The following is a 23625-nucleotide window of genomic DNA, read 5'->3' on the forward strand; positions in this document are numbered from 1 at the left end:
AAAAAAGACCGATTAAGTACGTATATAATTCAGTTTGACAAAATTTTCTATAGAAACAAAATTTTTAAAAATATTTTCTATAGAAATTAAATTTTGACAAAATTTTCTATAGAATTAAAATTTTGACAAAATTTTTTATAGAAATAAAGTTTTTATTGTTGTTTTTGATCTCAGCTTAAAGCCATGCATTGACTAAACTACAAGTGTAGCTTAACCAACAGAGGAAAAGTATGCTTGTCAAATTTATTTGGGCAAAGCCCTATAGACTGCAAGATGGTTGGATGTACAGCTGTTTCGGAATTACCACATTCCTCATCAGCATCCTCTACTTGCAGCAAAACTATCAACCAATTATCAGAATAAATTCGGGTAATTCACTCAACCCAAAGTGAACTACACTGGAACCTCCCGAAAAAGGGTTTGATAGTCGGCTACTGCCTAAACAAATTTGCCAGCATATCTCTTTTCCTTTGCCAAACTCAAATCATCGATTTGAATGTATTTGGCTGGGTTTGTTTTTGTGCGTGCTTCCTCTATCTTCATTCGTTTTGTTTGTTATTGTTGGCTTCTCTTCAATCGTTATTGTTGTTTTTGATCTCAGCTTAAATGCATGGCTTTAACCTGAGATCAAAAACAACAATAACGATTGAAGAGAAGCCAACAATAACAAACAAAACGAAATAAAGTTTTGACAAAATTTTCTATAGAAATGAAATTTTAAGAAAATTTTCTATAGAAATAAAATTTTGGTAGATTATTTTTGGCTCGAGTGGCAACCATGATTATGAACCTATATGGACCAATTTTTGTGTGATTGGGGATCGGCTATATATAACTTTTTTTATAGAAATAAAGTTTTAACAAAATTTTCTATAAAAATAAAATTTTAACAAAATTTTCTATAGAAATAAAATTTTAACAAAATTTTCTATAGAAATAAAATTTTGAAAATTTTTTCTATAGAAATAAAATTTTGGTAGATTATTTTTGGCTCGAGTGGCAACCATGATTATGGACCTATATGGACCAATTTTTGTTTGATTGGGGATCGGCTATATGTAACTATAGACCGATATGGGACAATTTTGGTATGGTTGTTAGCGGCCATATACTAACACAACGTTCCAAATTTGAACCGGATCCGATGAATTTTGCTCTTCCAAAAAGCTCCGGAGGTCAAATCTGGAGAACGGTTTATATGGGGGTTATATATAATTATGGACCGATATGCACCAATTCTGGCACGGTTGTTAGAGACCATATACCAACACCATGTACCAAATTTCGGCAGGATCGGATGAAATGCGCTTCTCTTTGAGGCTCCGCAAGCCAAATCTGGGGATCGGTTTATATGAGGGCTATATATAATTATGGACCTATGTGGACCAATTTTTGCATGGTTGTAAGAGACCATATACCAAAACCATGTACCAAATTTCAGCCGGATCGGATGAAATTTGCTTCTCTTTGAGGCTCCGCAAGCCAAATCTGGCGATCGGTTTATATGAGGGCTATATATAATTATGGACCGATGTGGACCAATTTTTGCGTGGTTGTAAGAGACCATATACCAACATCATGTACCAAATTTTAGCCGGATCGGATGAAATATGCTTCTCTTAGAGAATCCGCAAGCCAAATCTGGGGGCTATATATAAACGTGGACCGATATGGCCCATTTGTATTACCATCCGACCTACATCAATAACAACTACGTGTGCGAAGTTTGAAGTCGATAGCTTGTTTCGTTCGGAAGTTAGCGTGATTTCAGCAGACGGACGGACGGACGGACATGCTTAGATTGACTCAGAATTTCACCACGACCCAGAATATATATACTTTATGGGGTCTTAGAGCAATATTTCGATGTTTTACAAACGGAATAACAAAGTTAATATACCCCCATCCTATGGTGGCGGGTATAAAAATATGTTGATTTTTATTTTGTTCTTTCAAATTTCTTTAGAATCTTATTCTTAACCTGAATCAATAATCTCCCAATTAGAATTTCATGCCACTGTGTACCTGCAAAGAAAAATCTCAACAAATTTTCCTTTATTTCGTGTAGTTTTGTTTTTCTATTTGGGTTAAGAAAAATAACTAAACCCCAAAAGAAAAATAAAGACATAGCCATGAGATCTCAATTTGACTCTTTATGTTTGGGTCAAATTCGTGCTGGCTGGGATAGTATCAGACCATTATTCTCTATTGCTCCTTGATGGGGAGAAAGAGGGGTTTGTGGATCACAATGGAAACAAGTTTCCATTAATAACATCTTTGTTTTAGTCAACTAGTGTTTGTTGGATTTTTGTTTTGTTTCTTTAATACTTCTCACATGATGAAGTTTGACTACCAAACCAATATATTGGAGAAATTTCCTCATGATCTTGCGATGATTGTTATTGTTTTTGTTACATTTTCCTTTTCGATCAAATTAACATAAATTTCATATAAAAGTATGTTAAAAGCAACATCAATGGGATTCTATTGTTATCCTCCACCCCTTTTTTCTAACACAATTTTAAATTAGAAATACAATATTTGGCTTCCAGTTAGAAGTTAAGAGTAGCTAAATACAATGTTGAAAATTTATGTACACAACAGAAAAGATTTTCAAATTTTTTTCGATGATAGCCGGAGGCTGATACCATTAATAGTTGTCCAAGTTTTTCTTTCTTTTATGGAACTTTTCGTTAAGCCGATAAGAAACTTGATATATAACATACACTCACTAATAGTTGACTAATTCTATCGTTTAAATGGTATTGTATTTTTGTAAGTAGGGTCATTTGTTTTTCAAAATGGACATTGGGGTGGGGTGGTGATATTTTATTTTAATTGGATATAATTAATTATGACCAGGACCAGAGTTGTGGTAAGGGTATTTTATAAGTTGGTCCATACAATATGTTTACATCGTCCAGTAGGAAGACACTGTCGCGGGTTGAACCTATTTGTCATCTATTTAAAGGATTTTTTGTAAACAAAGCCGAGGTTGTAATTTTTATTGACTTGAAATTTTACACCTGCGGAATTATTGGATGAAAGACTATCTATATATCATGTAAAAGAAATCGGTATACGAGGGCAGTTCGGAAACTTCTTAGCCTAGCACAAAAAGCGCGGTATAAATAGAAAAAAGTTAACTGTTTTGGAAACTTCCATCTCTGTTATGAACACATGTTAAATTTTGTTTCGATCTGGCAACTCCTTCATATAGAAACAGGTGTTCAAAAAAGACGCATCCGCAATTTTTTTACAATGGAAAAATTAGAAATGCGTGCTGTCATTAAATATTTACATAAAAAAGGTTTATCGGGACAAGAAATTCATAATGATATGGTGAATGTGTTAGGTGAAAGTGCTCCTTCATATGCAACAGTAAAAAATTGGGTTGCTGAATTTAAACGTGGTCGTACAAGCATTGAAGATGAACCACGTAGTGGACGTCCAAAAACCGCAACAACAACTGAAATTTTAGCCAAAGTGCATGATATGGTATTAAATGATCGACGAATAAAAGTGCGTGAAATTGCTAATACCATGGGCATCTCAAATGATCGAGTCCATTTAATTTTGCATGAAGACCTACAGATGAAAAAGCTTTCTGCAAGATGGGTGCCGCATTTGTTAACAGTCGATCAAAAACGCATAAGAATGAACATTTCTCAAGCTTGTTTGGATCGTTTTAAGCGAAATAAAATGGATTTTAAGCGTCGTTTCATAACTGTTGATGAGACATGGATCCACCACTATACTCCAGAGACAAAAGAACAATCCAAACAATGGACTGAAGCTGGAGGAAGTGCCTTAAAGAAGGCAAAAACAATTCAATCGGCTGGTAAGGTTATTGCAACGGTTTTTTGGGACTTCAAAGGTATTTTATTGATTGACTATCTGCAAAAGGGTAAAACAATAAATTCGAAGTACTATTGCAACCCTTTGGATCAATTAAATGTACAAATTCGAGAAAAAGTCCTGGCTTACAACACAAAAAAAGTACGAGTTGCTTGACCACCCACCTTATTCTCCTGATTTAGCTCCCAGTGACTTTTACTTGTTCCCAAATCTAAAAAAATGCCTAGCTGGCAAGCGTTTTATCTCAAGTGAAGATGCAATTACAGTTGTAAACAACTATTTTGAAGACCTTGAGGAAAACTATTTTAATCAAGGGATAGAATTGCTAGAAAAGCGTTGGACTAAGTGTATTGAAGTTTCAGGAGATTATATTGAAAAATAAAAATATTTTCGAAAAACTAACTATTCTCTTTCATTGATGGGCTAAGAAGTTTCCGAACCGCCCTCGTATTTTGGTCCACATCTATTCAGATATACATTCCACATGATTCATTCATTCTTTATTTGATATTAAGATTCATCATTTTTATTTCTTATCTAGCCTTATATCTAGAAAATTGGGAAAAAAATATTTTTGAGGTTTATGTGTTTGGAGGAATACTTTAAGCCTATATGCCTCCCACATATTTCTATCGCCTGGTATAGCCTTCTATTTATGTTAAATTTTGCCGAGGGAGTTGAATTGGAAGTTTTGATATTTCGCTTTGATTTATTTGAGGTTTTGTAAAAACAGTAGACGTACGCTAATTTTATTGAATTTGACTGAAATCGATTCATATTTTGATAGTTGCCATATATAATTGCCGATGATTTTTGTACGACTTCAGAGGCGAAAATGTTTATATCGATCGAAGTTATAACACTCTACTTAAATTTTCCAAATTTAGTTGCACCAGTTTACATTTAAATAGGATCAATATGAACTGTCGAACTGAACGAACGTGTTTTTTTAAAACGTATTATTTTAATTTAGGGAAATAGGCACTCATTACCATCCTCTGGGCAGCCAAATTCAGGGCTCAGGGGACGGATTTCGGCTGAAGTTATCAAGTGTTAGGCCATATTAGTCAACCTGTACACGGGTCGACAAATAGCGACACTCCCTTGACAAGTTGAACCTTTCCTAAGGTAATGTCATCAAAAGGTGGCAATCAATGAATAAAGCGGTAGAAACGCATAAATGCGTTGTTTATTCTAAAAAAATTAGGATCAGTCGATCCAAGCGTGTTGTCGGCTATATAAGACAATTTCTTAAAATATGCACAAGGTATTCTTGATGCTGACAGAAGGGAAGGATTGCCGGGCTATTGAGAAGCTGAGTTGTCAGCGAAAATTTCATTTTTTTTATCTGACGTTTACTCACAGGTGCTAGAAAAGTTTACAGGTCCAAATGCCAGATACCAAGTTACTGGTAGCCACCAAGCTAATTACATTTGCGGATTAGAGCTCTGTGGATTGTTTTAAATCTGCGTTGATGCTAGTTGGTGAGATTTGGGAAGAAGCCACTCTGGAGTTCGTCTAGAAAAATATTATTTTGCTCTTCGAATATGATCTGTAGTTTTATACGTTGGTCATAAGATATAGGGGCGAACTCTTAAAAAAACGTATTTTATCCACTAACATTCAGCGGTATATTCTTAGGAGCATTCCTCAAGGAGGAGTTCTATCACTATTATATTTTCTCGAAGGCAGAAAGATAGGCCTCTATGATATATGTGTCCAGTGGGGACCTTTTCAAGTTAGGAAACAAAACTAAATCATAAGAAATCCATACAAACCATGAGGAGGTGGAAGTCAAATCTTTTTCTTCGCCAAGTGGATGTAAAATTGGCTACACAATTTAGCATAGTACAGCTTTTCTCAGCTAAATCACACGTTGCGAATCTCACAAAAGGTATCCCTCACCGTTTCGGCCCAAAAGTGAGTTTTCTCCTTCTCCGGAGCACTTTCGGAGGGTTCATTTCACTGTTTCGATTGTTCCTTCGCCTAACGAAACAATGCAGAAGCTTCCTAAGACGGAAGATCAAGTAATGCTCCGAAATGGTCACTCGTAATGTGATATATTCAACGGGTCGATGTGATGGATTTGTCGGGTACAAAATTTCATACAGGATTACCCAAGAGAAATGCTTACTATCTCACGAGGCTTCAATCAACTGTCTGATAATGTAGAAGATCTTAGGTTTTTGTCACTTTATTCTCAGTGACAACCATTTTCGGGCACATAGATGACTCATCTGACACCGTAGTTCGACCTCAGTGAAATTCTTTAACCCATTCAAACTCTTTTAGAAATGTTTGGCTAAAACTTCGAAAGTAGCCTTTTTCGAGAATGTATGTTAGAAAATTTCCTTTAAAATATCCTTACTTTCGGCCTTGAGGTTAATTTAATATTATTATGTATCAAATGTTGTTATTATATTCCAGACGGACAATTTTCATTGAAAGCCATATAAGAAAGGAAAGAAATCCAAATACACTTATGATCAAGAGATGAATTTTACAGGATGATTGACATATAAGTTATAGCATGTTTGTTACAAAATATACAATATGTCAAATATACAATATGTCAGTCTATATAACTTCAACTTGTATGTCATTTACACATTCCTATGAAAACATTCTATACACAAACCACCAACCAAGAACTCCTCCAATACTTGATATTTCTCAACAACAAGCCATTGATGTTTGATAATATTATGAACTTTATTGTTTGTTTAATTTTACCATGATATTGTTTATTTGCGGTATTGCCTTTGTTCATCTTCACGTACCTTGACATGATAGTGCATCATTGTGATCACTTGGTGGTCAGACATTTTAAAATCTAAAATATTTTTGAGACCGTTTTTCTCACCTTACTCAATAACGCAAAAGAAGATCCATATTTTTGTGGTTTCGATCGTTTGCCAAGAGAATCGTAATTTGATTCTCGTTATAAAGTTCTGGCACATAGGGTAGAACAAGGCTAAGCGTGTGAACCCGGCCGTTGATCGATTATTGCCATGAGTAATCATACTTCAATGATCGTGATTTAGAGACAGAAATTATGGAGGAAGATGTGGTAAAGATGTCGGTAAACTATCTATGAAGGTTAAGAAGGAAATAACCGTTCGCTTTAGAGTTTGGTCCACAGAAGATTCATTGCCATTTGACACCCAAATTGTGATGATCAATCAGATTGTCGTGAGTGGAGAGAAGTTTATAATTTTGGATTTTATTAGAATTATCCAGTGGTCTTTGCTGCACCTTAAGACATACCAAAAATTAAATTTTCTTTTTCGTTTTTAAATAATATTAATCAGTCAAAAAAAATATTAAGAATTTGGTCTACGAAGTTTGTATTAATATTTAAATAAATCACTTCACCCCTTTTGTGGACATGCGGGTCCAATGATTAATATGCCAACTAAAGTTGGCATGGGATCATAGTCTTATTTAGTTCTTTATTGCTTATTTTATTTTTTGTTAATTAGTTTTTTTTTCGTTTTATACTCTCTTTTTAATATTTTTGTTGTGGTGTATTGGATTTTACTACTATACTTTCATTCCTAACATCTGAAAAAGAAAAATGTATTAATTTTCATTCACAAGGCAAACAGCATATATACTTTGCCAGATAAAGATTTTTTTACACAAACATGGGAAAATATATTGTATATAAATAAAATAAAATAATAAAAATATTATTCTTTAATTCTTTCAGATTTTCAAAATATTATTCAAATACCATTTCTAAAAAAAATATTGTCCAAAACTTGTTCCTCCACCAATGTCACAGTCAAAAAAAAAAAAAGAGAGAAACAATATCAAATAAAATTAAATCATTGCATCACTTATTCATAAAAATCAACCACAAACTTCATCCATAAGCCACACTATGAGAAAATCCGGTAAAGTGTGACGACTACTGAATGCAACGAGCACCTTCTTATGGTAAGATGATCTTTGTTGCTAGCAAACCAATGATATCGCCCAATATCATCATCAGGCCTACATTGATATGAATATGGACATGTTCTTTGGAAAACGCAACAGGCTTGATAATCTATAGAACAAAATACGTGAGCATGAAACAACAAAAAAAAAAACTTACATCTTGTTAATGATAACATAACAGAAACGATTCCGTTGCGGATCATGTTTTGGGGGTGAGTGATTGTAACGGTAGCTGGATTATTTTGTCATTAGAATGACTCGTAATTGATCCTACCCAATTGTTTTGAGCCTCTAATAATGACAATCATCAGAGTAGAGCCTTAGAATTTCTTTCAACACATGGATGCTTGGTGGCAATTACCAAGCATCTATCGCCCACCAAGTCATCATGATGATCTTCATTTCTCATCATTATCATTAGCTGTGATCTTTTTCTTCTTCCTATACAATCACTTGAACATAATGGAGTTAGAAGCAGTTGTGTGTGTGTTTGTCTGTCTACCTTCATATTTGGGTCATATTTTATTAAGGAACACAATTCGCTCGTGGTTTTGGGCTGTGTCTATGGAATTCTTGTGGACAGACATATCCGATCGGCGATAATAAAAAACCACGCGGTCGAAAGGTTCGCATCGTTACATTTTTGCACAGAAAGAAATAAAGATCTGGTTTATATTTTCTATTAAGGCTCTTTAATAGGGATTTTATAAAGTGGTATTAGAAATATAAAAATGGACGTTACAACTATTTATCGTGATGGTGTTGCTATCTTTTCACATATTCGAGATAGGGAAAAAACTGTGGTTTTATGATCACGTTTGCCCAAATCAAACGATCGAACTATGCAATCCGATATTGATTAAAAACATAAATCAACAGACGAACGGACATTGTGAGACACAATACAGAAGTGGTACTAAAATTTTCGAAACACTGGGTGTCTATTTTTATACTCACCAACATAGAATGGTGACGGGGGTATAATAAGTCATTCCGTTTGTAAGACATCGAAATATCGATTTCCGAAAGTAAAAAGTATATATATTCTTGATCAGGGAGAAATTCTAAGACGATATAACGTTTGTCTGTCTAGCTATCTGTCTGTCTGTTGTAATCACGCTACAGTCTTTAATAATGAAGCAATCGTGCTGAAATTTTGCACAAACTCGTTTTTTATTTGCAGTCAGGTCAAGTTCGAAGATGGGCTATATCGGTCCAGGTTTTGATATAGTTCTCATATAAACCGACCTCCCGATTTGTGGTCTTGGGCTTATAGAAACCGTAGTTTTTATCCAATTTGCCTGAATTTGGAAATCTAGAGTTATCTTAGAACCACAAAGAGGTGTGTCAAAAATGGTGAGTATTGGTCCATGTTTTGGTAGCCCCCATAAAGACCGATCTCCCGATTTTACTTCTTGGGCTTATAGAAACCATAGATTTTATCCAATTTAACTGAAATTGGAAATCTAGAGGTATTTTAGGACCCCCATATAGACCAATCTCTAGATTTTAGTTTTTATCCGTCCATTTGGTAAGGCCTACATATAGACCGTTTTCACTTCTTGAGGGCATAGAAGGCGCACTGATCATGAAAATTGCTTGAAACTGAATGTAAAATTACCAGATTTTTCTTCTCGTAATCATTTAACACTCTAATGCCCATTTTTTTTGTCAACGGATTAAATATTCAATGTTAACGACAGAAAAAGAAGAAAACTAAACAAGAAAAAATTATACAGTAAAATTCAGTGTATGCTATAAAGCCTCTTGAATAGTTTTAACTAAGGGCGTTTTCGTTTCGCAAAAAATATGTTGCCTTGGTGTTACACTACTTTTTTCCTCATTGTATTTTAGCCAAAATGATTGTGTCTTTCCAATGTTATTGTTAATTCATAATATTGTGAGGGACACCGGATCCGAAATCTATGACAGTGTCCTTCAAATTTTGCAATCAATTTGGAGAATGTTGCACCATTTTTCCCAATCGAAATCGCCATAAGTTTTCTTTTTATTTTATTCATTTTGCGTTTTACTAAAAGCTTGCTGATTTAATGAAGCCTGCCTAAAGGCGGGATTGGGCATTAGAGGGTTAAATAATGGGGGTGGAAATCTATAGATTCTAGATTTCAAATCAAGTCGTTATATCATCATTTTCTTGCACACTTACAAGAGATGTTAATGATTCCTCTAAAACTCAAACAAAAATGGTTCTTATAAATCCAGAATCTGATACAGTCTTCATAGGTAAAATCTTCCAAATTTATCTTCGGGAAGTTTACTAGTTGAACTGCTCTGTTTGGAAGAATATATGTCATCAAACCCCCATGACATTTTAAAGGAAACTATAATATTTGATTCATGGTGGTGGGTATTTAAGATTCGGCCCGGCTGAACTTACTGCTGTGTATACTTGTTTAATGATTCTCTATTTTTTTTGAAGAAGGGGCTTTCATATGTTATAAATATTTTCGACATTTGTGGGTACAAAGTTCTACCATGGTGGAATTGTCATTGGTAACTCTAGCGCAATTTCTGAGTGTTTCAAAACTACAAATTTTTTTTCGAGCTTATTCAACAAGAAGATTAAGGGAATTTTGTGATCGCTTACCAATGAGGTGCATTTAGCAATATGTCTAAAAATGGATTTCGACTTGAAATAAAAAAATAAGATTAAGGAATTGCAGATGATGCAAAGTGGTGATGAAAAATGGTTAAATTTAGGAAGGATATTTCGCGTATGTAATTTCCACAAGAAATTAGCATATATGGGAGCCATCGTGGTAGCATGTCTTCCTTGTGGTTTCAAACCCAGTTTCGACCAAACACCAAAAAGTACAAATCGGGAAAAAGATATCGGAGCTTTAACTAAATCTGAACCGATTTCAACTAAATTCGGCATTCATAGTAAAAATATTAATTCCACATCATGTGCAAAATTGCATGTAAATCGGAGTGAAACTATGGCATATGTGGCCATATAAGTGTAAATCAGGCGAAAGATATATAGGGGAGCCATATCTAAATCTGAACCGACCCAAAACACATACTTGTATTAAATTTGAAGTCGGTTGGACAAAATATGCGACCTAGACTTTGATCACAAAAAAAGTGTTCACAGATCGACTCTCGTCTCCTTCCGGGTGTTGCAAACATAAGCACTAACTTATAATGCCCTGTTCCACAGGGTATAAAAATTAATGTTTTTCACAGTAGGTTTATTTTGTTACTGAAAGGGGCATTCTGTTCAAACTGGATCAGATTTTATATAAACAATATCTCGTGAAAGCTGGTGAATGAATTGGTGTCCTTAATTTCATTATAAATTAGTGGATATATCTACATCTCTTCCGACTATCGCCCTACTCTATTTCAAGTAGTCATATTTTTGTTTTAGTCAGGTTCGCTCTATTTTCAGAACCTCTATAGATTTTATATTCTCTAGGTTAGGTTAGGTTAAAGTGGCAGCCCGATTAAGATTCAGGCTCACTTAGACTATTCAGTCCATTGTGATACCACATTAACTAAAAGTACCTATTGCCTATTACATATGGGCACTTCTAGTTTTAACCGCTGAACCTTCTTGATTATTTTTCTTTGTTGAACCAACCAGATTGTTCCAAAAACATTAGCAGACTGCTTAAGTTAACGTTTTCCAGATCCGCCAGTAATCTGAAGCTATATGCTCCTAAAAGTTGCTTGCGCTTTACACAAAATGCAGGACACTCACACAAGAGGTGTTTAATTGATTCTCCGCATCATGACAGCTCATACAGTAGTCATTATACTTCGCGCCAATAGTTTTTGCAAAATCGCCTATCAGGCAGCGACCCGTTATAGAAGATATCAGGAGTGATATCTAACGTCTCGAGAACATTAGCATATCCAGTGTGCGGTTTAAGTTGAAATGGGGCCATATTTGCTTGGTGTCGTTACAACCCTTGCAATTCTCCCATCGAACATTTGCCATCATAACAGCATTCTCACGCAGCATGAGCTTGCAGGTAGCTAGGGGCATACCAACAAATTCTACTTCCCCTGGAATATGTAAGGTAGTCCTTAGCCTTGCCAACTCATCCGCTTTGCAGTTCCCCGGTATGTTCCTATGGCCAGGCACCCATATTAGGTGAATATTGTACTGCTCAGCCATCTCATTGAGAGATTTGCGGCAGCCGATGGCCGTTTTCGAGTTGAGGGACACAGAGTCCAAGGATTTTATTGCAGGTTGACTGTCTGAGTATATATTAATGCCCACATTTTTTGGAACATTACTTCTCAGCCAATTCGCCACCTCTCTTATTGCCAATATTTCAGCCTGAAAAACACTACAGTGATTAGGTAATCTTTTCGATATTCGAAGTTCCAGATCATTAGAATATACTCCGAACCCCACTTGTCCATCCAATTTGGAGCCATCAGTGTAGAAATCTATATATTCTTTATTCCCCGGGGTCTGTGTGCACCACGCCTCACTGTTGGGGATTAGAGTCTCAAACTTGTCGAAAAGTGGACTCGCCAAAGTGTAATCCACTACGTTAGGCACATCTGGCATTATTTTGAGGACAGAACTGTGACCGTAACCTTTTTCCGACCACAGCGATAGTTCGCGCAACCGCACAGCCGTTGTTGCAGCTGACTGTTTGGCCAAAATGTCTAAAGGCAATAGATGCAGCATGACATTAAGGGAATTTGTTCCTGTCTCGCTGAATGCGCTTGAAATACACAAACACGCCATACGCTGAACTTTATCTAAACAAGTCGGTTTCTGAAGTGCCGGCCACCAGACTACAACACCATATAGCATTATAGGTCTAACCACTGCCGTGTATAGCCAATGCACAATTTTTGGTTTAAGTCCCCACTTTTTATACCCTTCACCACTACTGTGGTACAGGGTATAATAAGTTTGTGCATTTGTATGTAACGCCAAGAAGGAGTAATCATAGGCCAACCTTTTAGTATACGGATCGGCTTAGAATTAAATTCTGTGTCGATTTAGCGATGTCCGTCTGTCTGTCTGTTGATGTATTTTTGTGTGCAAAGTAGAGCTCGCAGTTTTAGTCCGATTGTCCTAAAATTTGGTATAGGGTCCTGTTTCGGCTCAAAGACGATCCCTATTGATTTTGGAAAAAATCGGTTCAGATTTAGATATAGCTGCCATATCTATTTTTCACCGATCTGGTCATAATTGGCGTGTATATCAACCGATCTTCTTCAAATTCCGTACATCCGAATATTTTATGAGTCTCGAAAAGCTTGCAAAATATCAGCAAAATCGGTTCAGATTTACAGAGGCCAATTTTTTGCTCCGATTTAGTTGAAATTTTGCATAGGGAGTAGAATTAGCGTTGTAACTATGCGTGCCAAATTTGCTTGAAATCGGTTCAGATTTGGATATATCTCCCATACAAAGCTTTCGCCCGATTTACACTCATATGACCACAGAGGCCAATTTTTAACTCCGATTTAGTTGAAGGGGGTAGAATTAGCATTGTAGCTATGCGTGCCAAATTTGGTTGAAATCGGTTCAGATTTAGATATAGCTCCCATATATATGTTTTTCTGATTTCGACAAAAATGGTCAAAATACCAACATTTTCCTTGTAAAGTCGCCACTGCTTAGTCGAAAAGTTGTAAAAATGACTCTAATTTTCCTAAACTTCTAATACATATATATCGAGCGATAAATCATAAATAAACTTTTTCGAAGTTTACTTAAAATTGCTTCAGATTTAAACGTTTCCCATATTTTTTTACTAACATTGTGTTCCACCCTAGTGCATTAGCCGACTTAAATTTTTAGTCTATAGATTTTGTAGAAGTCTATCAAATTCTTCCAGATCGAGTGATATTTAAATGTATGTATTTGGGACAAACCTTTATATATAGCCCCCAACACATTTGACGGATGTGATATGGTATCGAAAATTTAGATCTACAAAGTGGTGCAGGGTATAATATAGTCGGCCCCGCCCGACTTTAGACTTTCCTTACTGGTTTCCTATTGCCTTTTTGCACGAGTACAAAGCTACAGTTGCCTTTCTCGCCCTTTCTTCAATATTAAGCTTAAAGTTCAGCTTCCTGTCCAAAATAACGCCAAGGTATTTTGCACAATCACCAAAGGGAATTTCAATACCCCCTAAAGAAATAGGCCTAACCGTGGGAGTTTTGCGATCTTTGCAGTACATGACTAATTCTGTCTTTGCAGGATTTACCCCAAGACCATTGTCTTTCGCCCATTTCTCAGTCATCCGGAGGGCCCTCTCTGATTGTGGATGGGAATTTTCCCCTGACTGCCAGAGCCACATCATCTGCGTATGCCACCACTTTTATCCTTTCTTTTTCTAGGGTAACCAGAAGGCTATTTATAGCAACATTCCAAAGAAGAGGTGATAGAACTCCTCCTTGGGGAGTGCCTCTGTTCACATAGCTTTGTATGTTTGCTTGTCCTAGTGTGGCTGAAATACGTCTCTTCATTAGCAGTTCGTCTAACAGCCTGAGTATACATGGATCAACATTCAGAGTTGTCAGTCCATTTAATATCGAGCTCGGATGGACATTATTGAACGCCCCTTCGATGTCCAGAAACGTCTACGTCCACTTTTATTCGTTCTTTCACTCATATTACGGGACCATTTATCTTACGTTTCGTCTTATTCGATTATGTCTCTCTACGGTCCCAATGTCCCAGAAAAAAAACTTTTTTGATTAAGGGTTTTGGGCCGCACGTTCTTCTATCTAGTGTCCGGCATTTGTGGGCCTTCTCTGTGGCTCTTTCTGAATTGAGAGACACAGAGCCCAATGAATCCCCTGGAATATTTAAGTAAATCATAGCCTTGCTAACCCATCCGCTTTACAATTCGTTTTTATCTTCCTGTATCCACGTTGTAATATACCGGTGTTCGCAAGTCTGATATTATTTGGATTACCGCATTTTGCTTCTTTCCGACCATATCGACAATGATGAATGGTCCACATATGCAACACTCAGAAGTTGTTATTTTTCAATAAATTCCTTCAGATGCAGTGAGCAGCAATAGTCATGGTACAAGTTAAATCCAAGCCTTCCTCTCCATCTAATTTAGCAAAGAATTAAGTACTTTTCCAACTGTTTGTGCCATTCACAACATTTTATTAAACTTTAAAATATATTACATTAATTTTTTGTTTATAGAATAAATTCTCAGTTATTCCTGTGTAAAAACGGGTTCAAATTTTATGTTATTGAAATGTTGATGAAGCCAAAGTGGTTTTTTCAGTGTAGCTTAACACACAAGCTCTACTCAATCGAACACCTTCAAATGGAATGAAATGTTTGTTATTATTCTACAACTTCATCTAGTCAGGGCTTGTAAAAATAACAGTCTTATTTATCTTTATTGAACAATTGATCGTTACACTTATTAATTTTCCATAGTATTGAAACTAACAATGATACTTCTCCATGGGGAGTTTGAGGGGCTTTTTCTGTCTATTTGACTTGAGTGTTTCTGTTATGTGTTTGTTTTCGATACCAAAGGGAATTTAGGTGAAATAACTGACTGACTGACTTACCACGATTTTGTTGTGTTTGACAGAGGTAGAAGATGTTATGATGCACTTCACTAACTCACTCATTAAATATTTGGATGTTCCACATTAGCTTTACTAAACTCTACTGAATTCCTCACATTGCTAGAATCTAATTGCTAGCGTGTCTCATCGAGAATGCAAAAACGCAAATTGCTAACGAAGTGTCATTCGAACGACAACAACTTGACGAGATAAGCTATAGCTTAAGCTTTAGTTGAACACTACTAACGGTTGTACTTGATTTAAAACGCATTTTGGTTTCAATAGATATTAGTATTGGTAAATTTAAAATATTTATGAATATTATGAAGATTCTTTAGCACCTATTTAACAGCGGACTTTTTGTTTGGGTATAATAAAAAAATTGTTAGATATAACAAAATGTCAATGAAAATATATTTGGAAGACTACCTGTACCACAATAAATATTTTTATGGTATCATAGTATTGACACATTTGAACTTATACACAGAGTTTTCTTTTGACGTTAAAAAATTTCTTTAAAAAATAGATTATAGGCAAACGTTGATAATAAATTATATTTTTAATAAATTAGAGTTTATCTGCTCTACATGAAATGCTTTATAAGAAAGGGGAATTTCGTTTGTTTAAAGTTTTGTTCCTGAAGAAAGTGTAGAATTTATGAGTACTTACAGCTTTAACAATGAGAACACTTTGCGTGAGATATTTCTTACCTGAAAATAAAAATAGAATTTTGATTAATTTTTTTCTACAGATTTGAGAAAAGTAGAACCATTGTTAGTTTAATGTATAGTATTTTCTTTAAAAAAAACTCCCACATTCTACAATTTTGTTCACCTAATTTAGGGTATCCAACAATTCGTATTTAACTGCAAAACCCAAAACAATTCCCACTCACTTCAAATACACATGCGAAAAGATGTGCGGTTAACACAAATGTCAGTCAGTCAGTAAGTCAGTCAATTTGATTACTATTCACCGGCATCAACATCATCACTATTCTCTCTCAATGCCGCTAAATGATGTTCATCGTAATAGATAGCATTACTCGAACAAAAATTGTTAAACAATAAATTGCAATAAATTAAAAGTGAATACACTGAGTACACCCAATGAACGATAGATATTCCTCAGTAAAGTTCGAACACAAAACTGCTTTCAGTTTATGAACAAAAGCAAACAAAAAATTTAAAAAATGACGTAAGCCTAGTTGGGGATGCATCGTAAAACGCCAACTCGATACAGCTTAAATATATTTAGACATTATTGTATGCTTGGCCAAATTATTTGCAAATATTTCTATCGGCTACATTAAGAGTTTTTGTCATAGTTTCAAATAAAAATTCCGATGGCAAATTCCGAATTTCGGCCCATTTCTTTATTGCCTTTTTTATCCAAGGTTTTTGAGAAAATTTTACAGAGACAAATGACAGAATATAAAGGGTGGTTAAAATTTCAAGGGCCGATGTTGATTTTGAATAAAACACAAACTATTTAGGAAATTATTGTAATTTTATTTTATTATGATATTTTGGTATTACTCAATTATGTATGGAACAAAATATCGGCCAAATGGGCGGCGCGACCTCGGTGGCACAACTTCATCCGATGGTCCAAATTTTCGATGGCGCTGAGGCATAATGGAGGTTCTATGCCGTTAATGTGCCGAATTATCTCATCCTTTAGCTCTTGAATTGTTGCTGGCTTATCGACGTACACCTTTTCTTTCAAATAACCCCAATGAAAAAAGTCCAACGGTGTCAAATCACATGATCTTGGCGGCCAATTGACATCGCCATTACGTGAGATAACACGGCCATTGAATTTGTTGAGCAAAAGAGCCATTGTTTCGTTAGCTGTGTGGCAAGTGGCTCCGTCCTGCTGAAACCACATATCGTCCACATCCATGTCTTCCAATTCGGGCCATAAAAAGTTCGTTATCATCTCACGATAGCGAACATCATTCACAGTAACTGCCTGACCGGCCTCATTTTGGAAAAAATACGGCCCGATGATGCCGCCAGCCCATAAACCGCACCAAACAGTCACTCTTTGTGGGTGCATTGGTTTTTCGACAATCACTCTTGGATTCTTATTCGCCCAAATGCGGCAATTCTGTTTATTGACGAATCCACTGAGGTGAAAATATGCCTCATCACTGAAGATTATTTTCTTCGAAAATTGATCATCCACTGTTTCCATTTCTTGGAACCATTTAACACGTTGTTGGATTGTGTATCTCTCTATGGTTCAAATTGAGTAAGTCTGAAATAGAGAAATGTCAAATAAAATTCGGAAAATAACTTGGCGGTTAGGTGTGGTTCACATTCAACATCGGCCCTTACAATTTAACCACCCTTTATGTCTATTAATGATCTTTTTGTCGTCAGCCAATCTGGATTCCGCTCGGGTCATAGTTGTGTGACTGCTTTGGCTGATGTCTGCGAGGAGTTGAGAAAGGAACAAGATAGGCATCTATGCTCGTATTACTTGATCACTCAAAGGAATTTGACACAGTGGATCACGACCTTCTATGTCTCAAATTGAGATACCTTTTTAATTTCATATCTTGCTGGAAGGGTACAGACGGTTTATACGGGAAATGGAATATCAGACCCATTCCACATGTCACGAGGTGTTCAGATATATCTTGCCCAGGATATTCAGATATATCTTGCCCAGGATTTTAATTCTTACGAAATCCTGATTATGAGGCTTAATGATGATCTGGTAGTCATTCATAGGTGGGCGACTGCTAATGGTTTATTCCTCAATCCATTGAAGTCAAAGTGCTTAGTGCTACACAGGCAGGGCTTACAGATTCCTGCTAGGAACCTTGGGATTGTCATGAATACACACAAAAAAATTTTTTTCCAGTTCAATCACGAAATTAATTGATCCAATTAATTTTTAAATTGAAATGTCTTCAATCACAGAAATGATAGTATCAATTAAAAAATTAATTGAAGGTCAATTAAAAAATTATTTGATCCAATTAAAAACTTAATTGATACTATTAATTTTTGTGATTGATTTTTGTTTCAATTAAAAAATTTGTTGAATCAAATAAATTTTTAATTGAATATTTTTAAAACTCAATTAAAATTTTAATTGGAAAAATTTTCGTGAAATTTTTTTCTGTGTAGTAAGTTGTCGTGGACGGACAGATATTTCAAAGTAAAAATATTTTTTAATTAAAAAAAACTTGATTCCAAAGATGCAAGAACCCAAATAATAATTCTAAGCCTGTATTTGAAGTTTTTTACCTTATTGGAAATGAAAATGAAGGAGTCGGTATTGTTAACCCAAAAACAAAACAAACATTGGAACTTCTTCTTAATTTATTACTTTTAAATACTCATCTAGAAATGGACGTAGTTTTCACTTCATAAGAATTTCTTGTGAGGAGATATATAAAAATCCGCTGATTTACGCACTTTTACTTGGCCTAAAATTCAATAATTACTATAATTAAATTAAAAAATATATATTTCTTCAAGTTTTTCCTTATGTTTTTTGAAATGAAATTCGAAATACTCAAGTAGAATCACATCTGAAGAACTAATGCAAAAGCAATGCAGCGGATGCTTCACCATAGATAGCTAATATACGTCTGAGAGACGTATAAATTTTTTAGATATTCGCTCTCCCTCACAGAAAATAAGATTTTTTTTCTTACACAATAAATAAACATATATCCAAAAACGTGTTTAAATGATAAAGATTGGTGTAAATAAAATATTTAAAAAATCCACAAATATTATCCCACAGACGTAAATTTGAGTAGGTTAAGCTTTCTAGGATTAAACTGACCCAATTTTTTTTGGCTGGAAAGTTAATGGAAAGAATATCCCAGATACCAATCTACACAAGCCTGGCTATACATATTTTATCGCTGGCTAATACGAATTTCCACAGCCTTCAGTATAGATCTGACGGGGGACATGATTCATTTTTAGGATTATATGCTAAATTCTTATGGAAATAACATACTCGAATTATTTTCCCAACAAACACCAAGTACAGATTATGACCTTTATTTTAACAAAAAATGGGTCCTTAATATAATTATACTGAAGTCTATTTGAAGCCTCATAGAGAAACATTTACAAGAACATTTACAAAAATTTGAAGTGTTTAACTTATAATTTGGCTACAATTAACATTTATCATCTATTAGCCACCAATAAAAATTTAAGAGCTTGTTGTTTTTTTTTTAAATACATAAAAAAACACAAATAATTTATTTGATGACTGTGTAAATTGTTGTAAACGAGTAGTGTGGTTAATGTTTCTAGCTAATCACTTGTCCATTTATCACTTGAGATCCATCACCTTTATTAGTATGTGCAATATATTTGCCTATGATTTATGATGATTTTTATCTAAATTTTCGCAATATCCCCCCTACAATTACTTGGTATTTATAGAATAACCTTGAAAATGGAGATGTTTTTCCATAGCTTGGAAAAATATTAGCAATCAACTGCGGCATTAAAAAATGTATTCATGATCAGGTACTCGAAATGCTATGCTTCAATGAATTTTCATTTGTCTCTCTTGTTGTCCTCCTCCACATCATATTGAATTTGAATAACAAAACTTGACGTAAATAGCAAAATTCAAATTAACCCTTTTGGAACATGATTGTTACTTTGTTGCGAGTAATTTTTTTTATTGTGTTGTCTTGTTTTGGCTTACAAAATAAATGCCATCACTGTTTTCGTAGTTAACAAATTGAATTTTATTTTATTGTTTTGAGTGGCGTTTTGTGTTATGTCATCCTTTGGCGTTCAGTGAAAGTAATGAGCTTGGAATGCCAAATGGTCAAGTGGTCAACTAACTGGTGTTAAAGGTTAACTGAGTTGTGCTTTTCTTTCATTCGTTTCTGTTTTTTTAATATAGGAAGTGTTAACGAGATGGCCATTTGTTGGTTAGTTGATTGATGGTACCAATTTTGAATTTTATATAAAAGGAGATGATGTAAATCGACCAGGAAGAAATCATTTGTTGTAGGGGAAGTATTTGTAGATAAATATAGCAAATTTGGTGAGGTAATAGCACAAAATACATTTTTTCAGTGATAAATAGGATTTGGAGTAATCCTAAAATGAAATAAGTAAGAACCTAAGGTATTAGTACACCATTACCATGGAGTGTAATATATATAAAGGAGTCAGTTAATGAGTGTAATATGCCTGCGTTTGTGCAATGGATACTTATACGAGGTTTGCCTTTTATTTCGCGGGTTTGGGTAAGCCTGGTGTTGCAATCCACCAACTAACAGCTCTATCGTAAATCTTGCAATTTTTGAGATTATTCGTACTCAGAACATTTTGAGATACGAGCGCTATTTGTATTGTTTAAAGCAAATTAAAATATTCATTTCGCCCACTAAATGGAATTAAATCGTGAACATTTTTGTGCGAATATTTTTTAAAACTTTTGCCGTGGATTAACTCAACAACAGTACATCGATTAACTTAATTAAATTTTTGGCGATGAAGCTCCGTCAAGGATCAGTGTTTATCGATATCGGTATGGTGAATTCAACTGAAAAATAAAAATCAGTTGTTGTACCGGAATGCTGTGTTCCAACTGTTACTGCAAGATCGTCATGTTACCTATCGTGAGCTTGAGACAACTTTAGGCGTTAGTGGGACTAGCCTATATTCGGTATTGCAATGAATATTTGACCATCAAAAAAATTTATTCGCGTTGGATCCCACACAATTTTTCAAACGCTCAAAAAAAAATCTGTGGATTTGATCTAAAGAAATTCTTAAAAAATACGATGACATTGTGACAGGTGATGAATCGTGGATTTAGGGGTATGAGGCCGAAAGTAGACATCAGTTGCCTGCATGAGTATTTCGAAATGAGCCAAATCTAACAATAGTTACTCACGCAATCATACCTTTAGAAGAACACACAAAAGTCAATGTTAAGTGGTACACAGTCATTTGGTTGCCAGTTGTCTTTGAAGAAATCAGGAAAACCAACTGCCGAATGTGAGCTTTCACACATCGGTTCAAACTTAAAACATCGATTTGATGGGTCAACCGCCGTATATTCCTGAGTTGGTACCGAATGACTTTTTATACCCTCCACCATAGGATGTGGGGTATATTAACTTTGTCATTCCGTTTATAACACATTGAAATATTGGTCTAAGACCCCATAAAGTATATATATTCTGGGTCGTGGTGAAATTCTGAGTCGATCTAGCTATGTCCGTCCGTCTGTGGAAATCACGAAACAAGCTATCGACTTGAAACTTGGCACAAGTAGCTGTTATTAATGTAAGTATTGCAAATGGGCCATATCGGACCACGTTTTCGTATAGCCCCCATATAAACCTACCCCCAGATTTGGCTTGCGGATCATCTTGCAGGAGCAAATTTCATCCGATCCAGCTGAAACTTGGTACGTTGTGTTCGTATATGACTTATAATACCCATGCAAAAATTTGTCCCTATTGGTCCATAATTATATATCGATCTCTACATTCCAAAGTGCGCTAAGTGCGCTTGAAATTTCTCAAGACCCGTATAAGATAGAAATTCCCTTATTTTCGGTCTTAAAATCATATTTTTATAATTTTTTTAATATGTACGAACTCGAAATAGTGATAATAGACCATGGCTAAAAATGACTTAGATCACTTTAGACCGAACAAAGCTTTTTGCCCTTTTTGGATTGGACATTTTTTAAAACTTTAATAACGGGCTAAGTACAATATTAACCACAACTTTTGATGGAAGTGTCCAATAAATTCCAAATTTTGACAGGATGCAATTCACATCAATCCGAATAAAAAACAGCGAACTCCATCAAAACATGCTAAGTTGACTTAGCGAACTCTGGAATGAGGCCATCGATATATTCCCCATATAAACCGATCTCCAGATTTTGCTTGCGGAAGCTCTTGGAGGAGCAAATTTCATCCGATCCGGTTGAAATTCGGTACATGGCGTTAATATATGATCTCTAACATTCATGTTAAAATTGGTCCATATAACATAGGTCCATAATTATATATAGCCCCCTTATAAACCGATCCCCAGATTTGACCTCGGGAGCCTCTTGGAAAATCAAATTTCGTGGAGGCGCAAATTTCATCCGACTCCGCTGAAATTTGGTACGTTATTGTTAGTATATGGTCGCGAACAACCATTCCAAATGTGGTCGATCTCCAGATTTTACATCTTCCTGGATAATCAAATATCATTTGATCTTGATAAAATTTGGTACTAATCACACAAAAATTAGACCATATAGGTCCGTATATAAAGGGTGATTTGTTAAGAGCTTGATAACTTTAAAAAAAAAAAAAACGCATAAAATTTGCAAAATCTCATCGGTTCTTTATTTGAAACGTTAGATTGGTCCATGACATTTACTTTTTGAAGATAATTTCATTTAAATGTTGACCGCGGCTGCGTCTTAGGTGGTCCATTCGGAAAGTCCAATTTTGGGCAACTTTTTCGAGCATTTCGGCCGGAATAGCCCGAATTTCTTCGGAAATGTTGTCTTCCAAAGCTGGAATAGTTGCTGGCTTATTTCTGTAGACTTTAGACTTGACGTAGCCCCACAAAAAATAGTCTAAAGGCGTCAAATCGCATGATCTTGGTGGCCAACTTACCGGTCCATTTCTTGAGATGAATTGTTCTCCGAAGTTTTCCCTCAAAATGGCCATAGAATCGCGAGCTGTGTGGCATGTAGCGCCATCTTGTTGAAACCACATGTCAACCAAGTTCAGTTCTTCCATTTTTGGCAACAAAAAGTTTGTTAGCATCGAACGATAGCGATCGCCATTCACCGTAACGTTGCGTCCAACAGCATCTTTGAAAAAATACGGTCCAATGATTCCACCAGCGTACAAACCACACCAAACAGTGCATTTTTCGGGATGCATGGGCAGTTCTTGAACGGCTTCTGGTTGCTCTTCACTCCAAATGCGGCAATTTTGCTTATTTACGTAGCCATTCAACCAGAAATGAGCCTCATCGCTGAACAAAATTTGTCGATAAAAAAGCGGATTTTCTGCCAACTTTTCTAGGGCCCATTCACTGAAAATTCGACGTTGTGGCAGATCGTAAGTCTATTCATGATGAAATGTCAAAGCATACTGAGCATCTTTCTCTTTGACACCATGTCTGAAATCCCACGTGATCTGTCAAATACTAATGCATGAAAATCCTAACCTCAAAAGAATCACCCTTTACTTGTTTTGTCTTATACACAGAAAAAAAAATCCGTAATTAAACT

The 23625-nt window shown here is 35.3% G+C and overlaps 1 protein-coding gene across 4 annotated transcripts in view; it reads right to left on the bottom strand.

The window, feature by feature from the left end:
• Positions 1 to 23625, bottom strand: part of pio (zona pellucida domain-containing protein piopio) — a 141803-nt gene that overhangs the window by 57364 nt on the left and 60814 nt on the right. Inside the window, exon 1 of one of the 4 annotated variants that reach the window (XM_075309532.1) lies at positions 16027 to 16046. The exons of 2 other annotated variants lie outside the window; for them this stretch is intronic. The gene's annotated coding sequence lies outside the window, so the exon portion shown is untranslated. Of the gene's footprint in view, positions 1 to 15354; positions 15503 to 16026; positions 16047 to 23625 lie in introns of those variants that run through there. One more of the 4 variants, XM_075309530.1, reaches the window with a different exon arrangement.

Source organism: Haematobia irritans, chromosome 5 (genome assembly GCF_050003625.1).
Source record: "Haematobia irritans isolate KBUSLIRL chromosome 5, ASM5000362v1, whole genome shotgun sequence".
NCBI lineage: Eukaryota > Metazoa > Arthropoda > Insecta > Diptera > Muscidae > Haematobia > Haematobia irritans.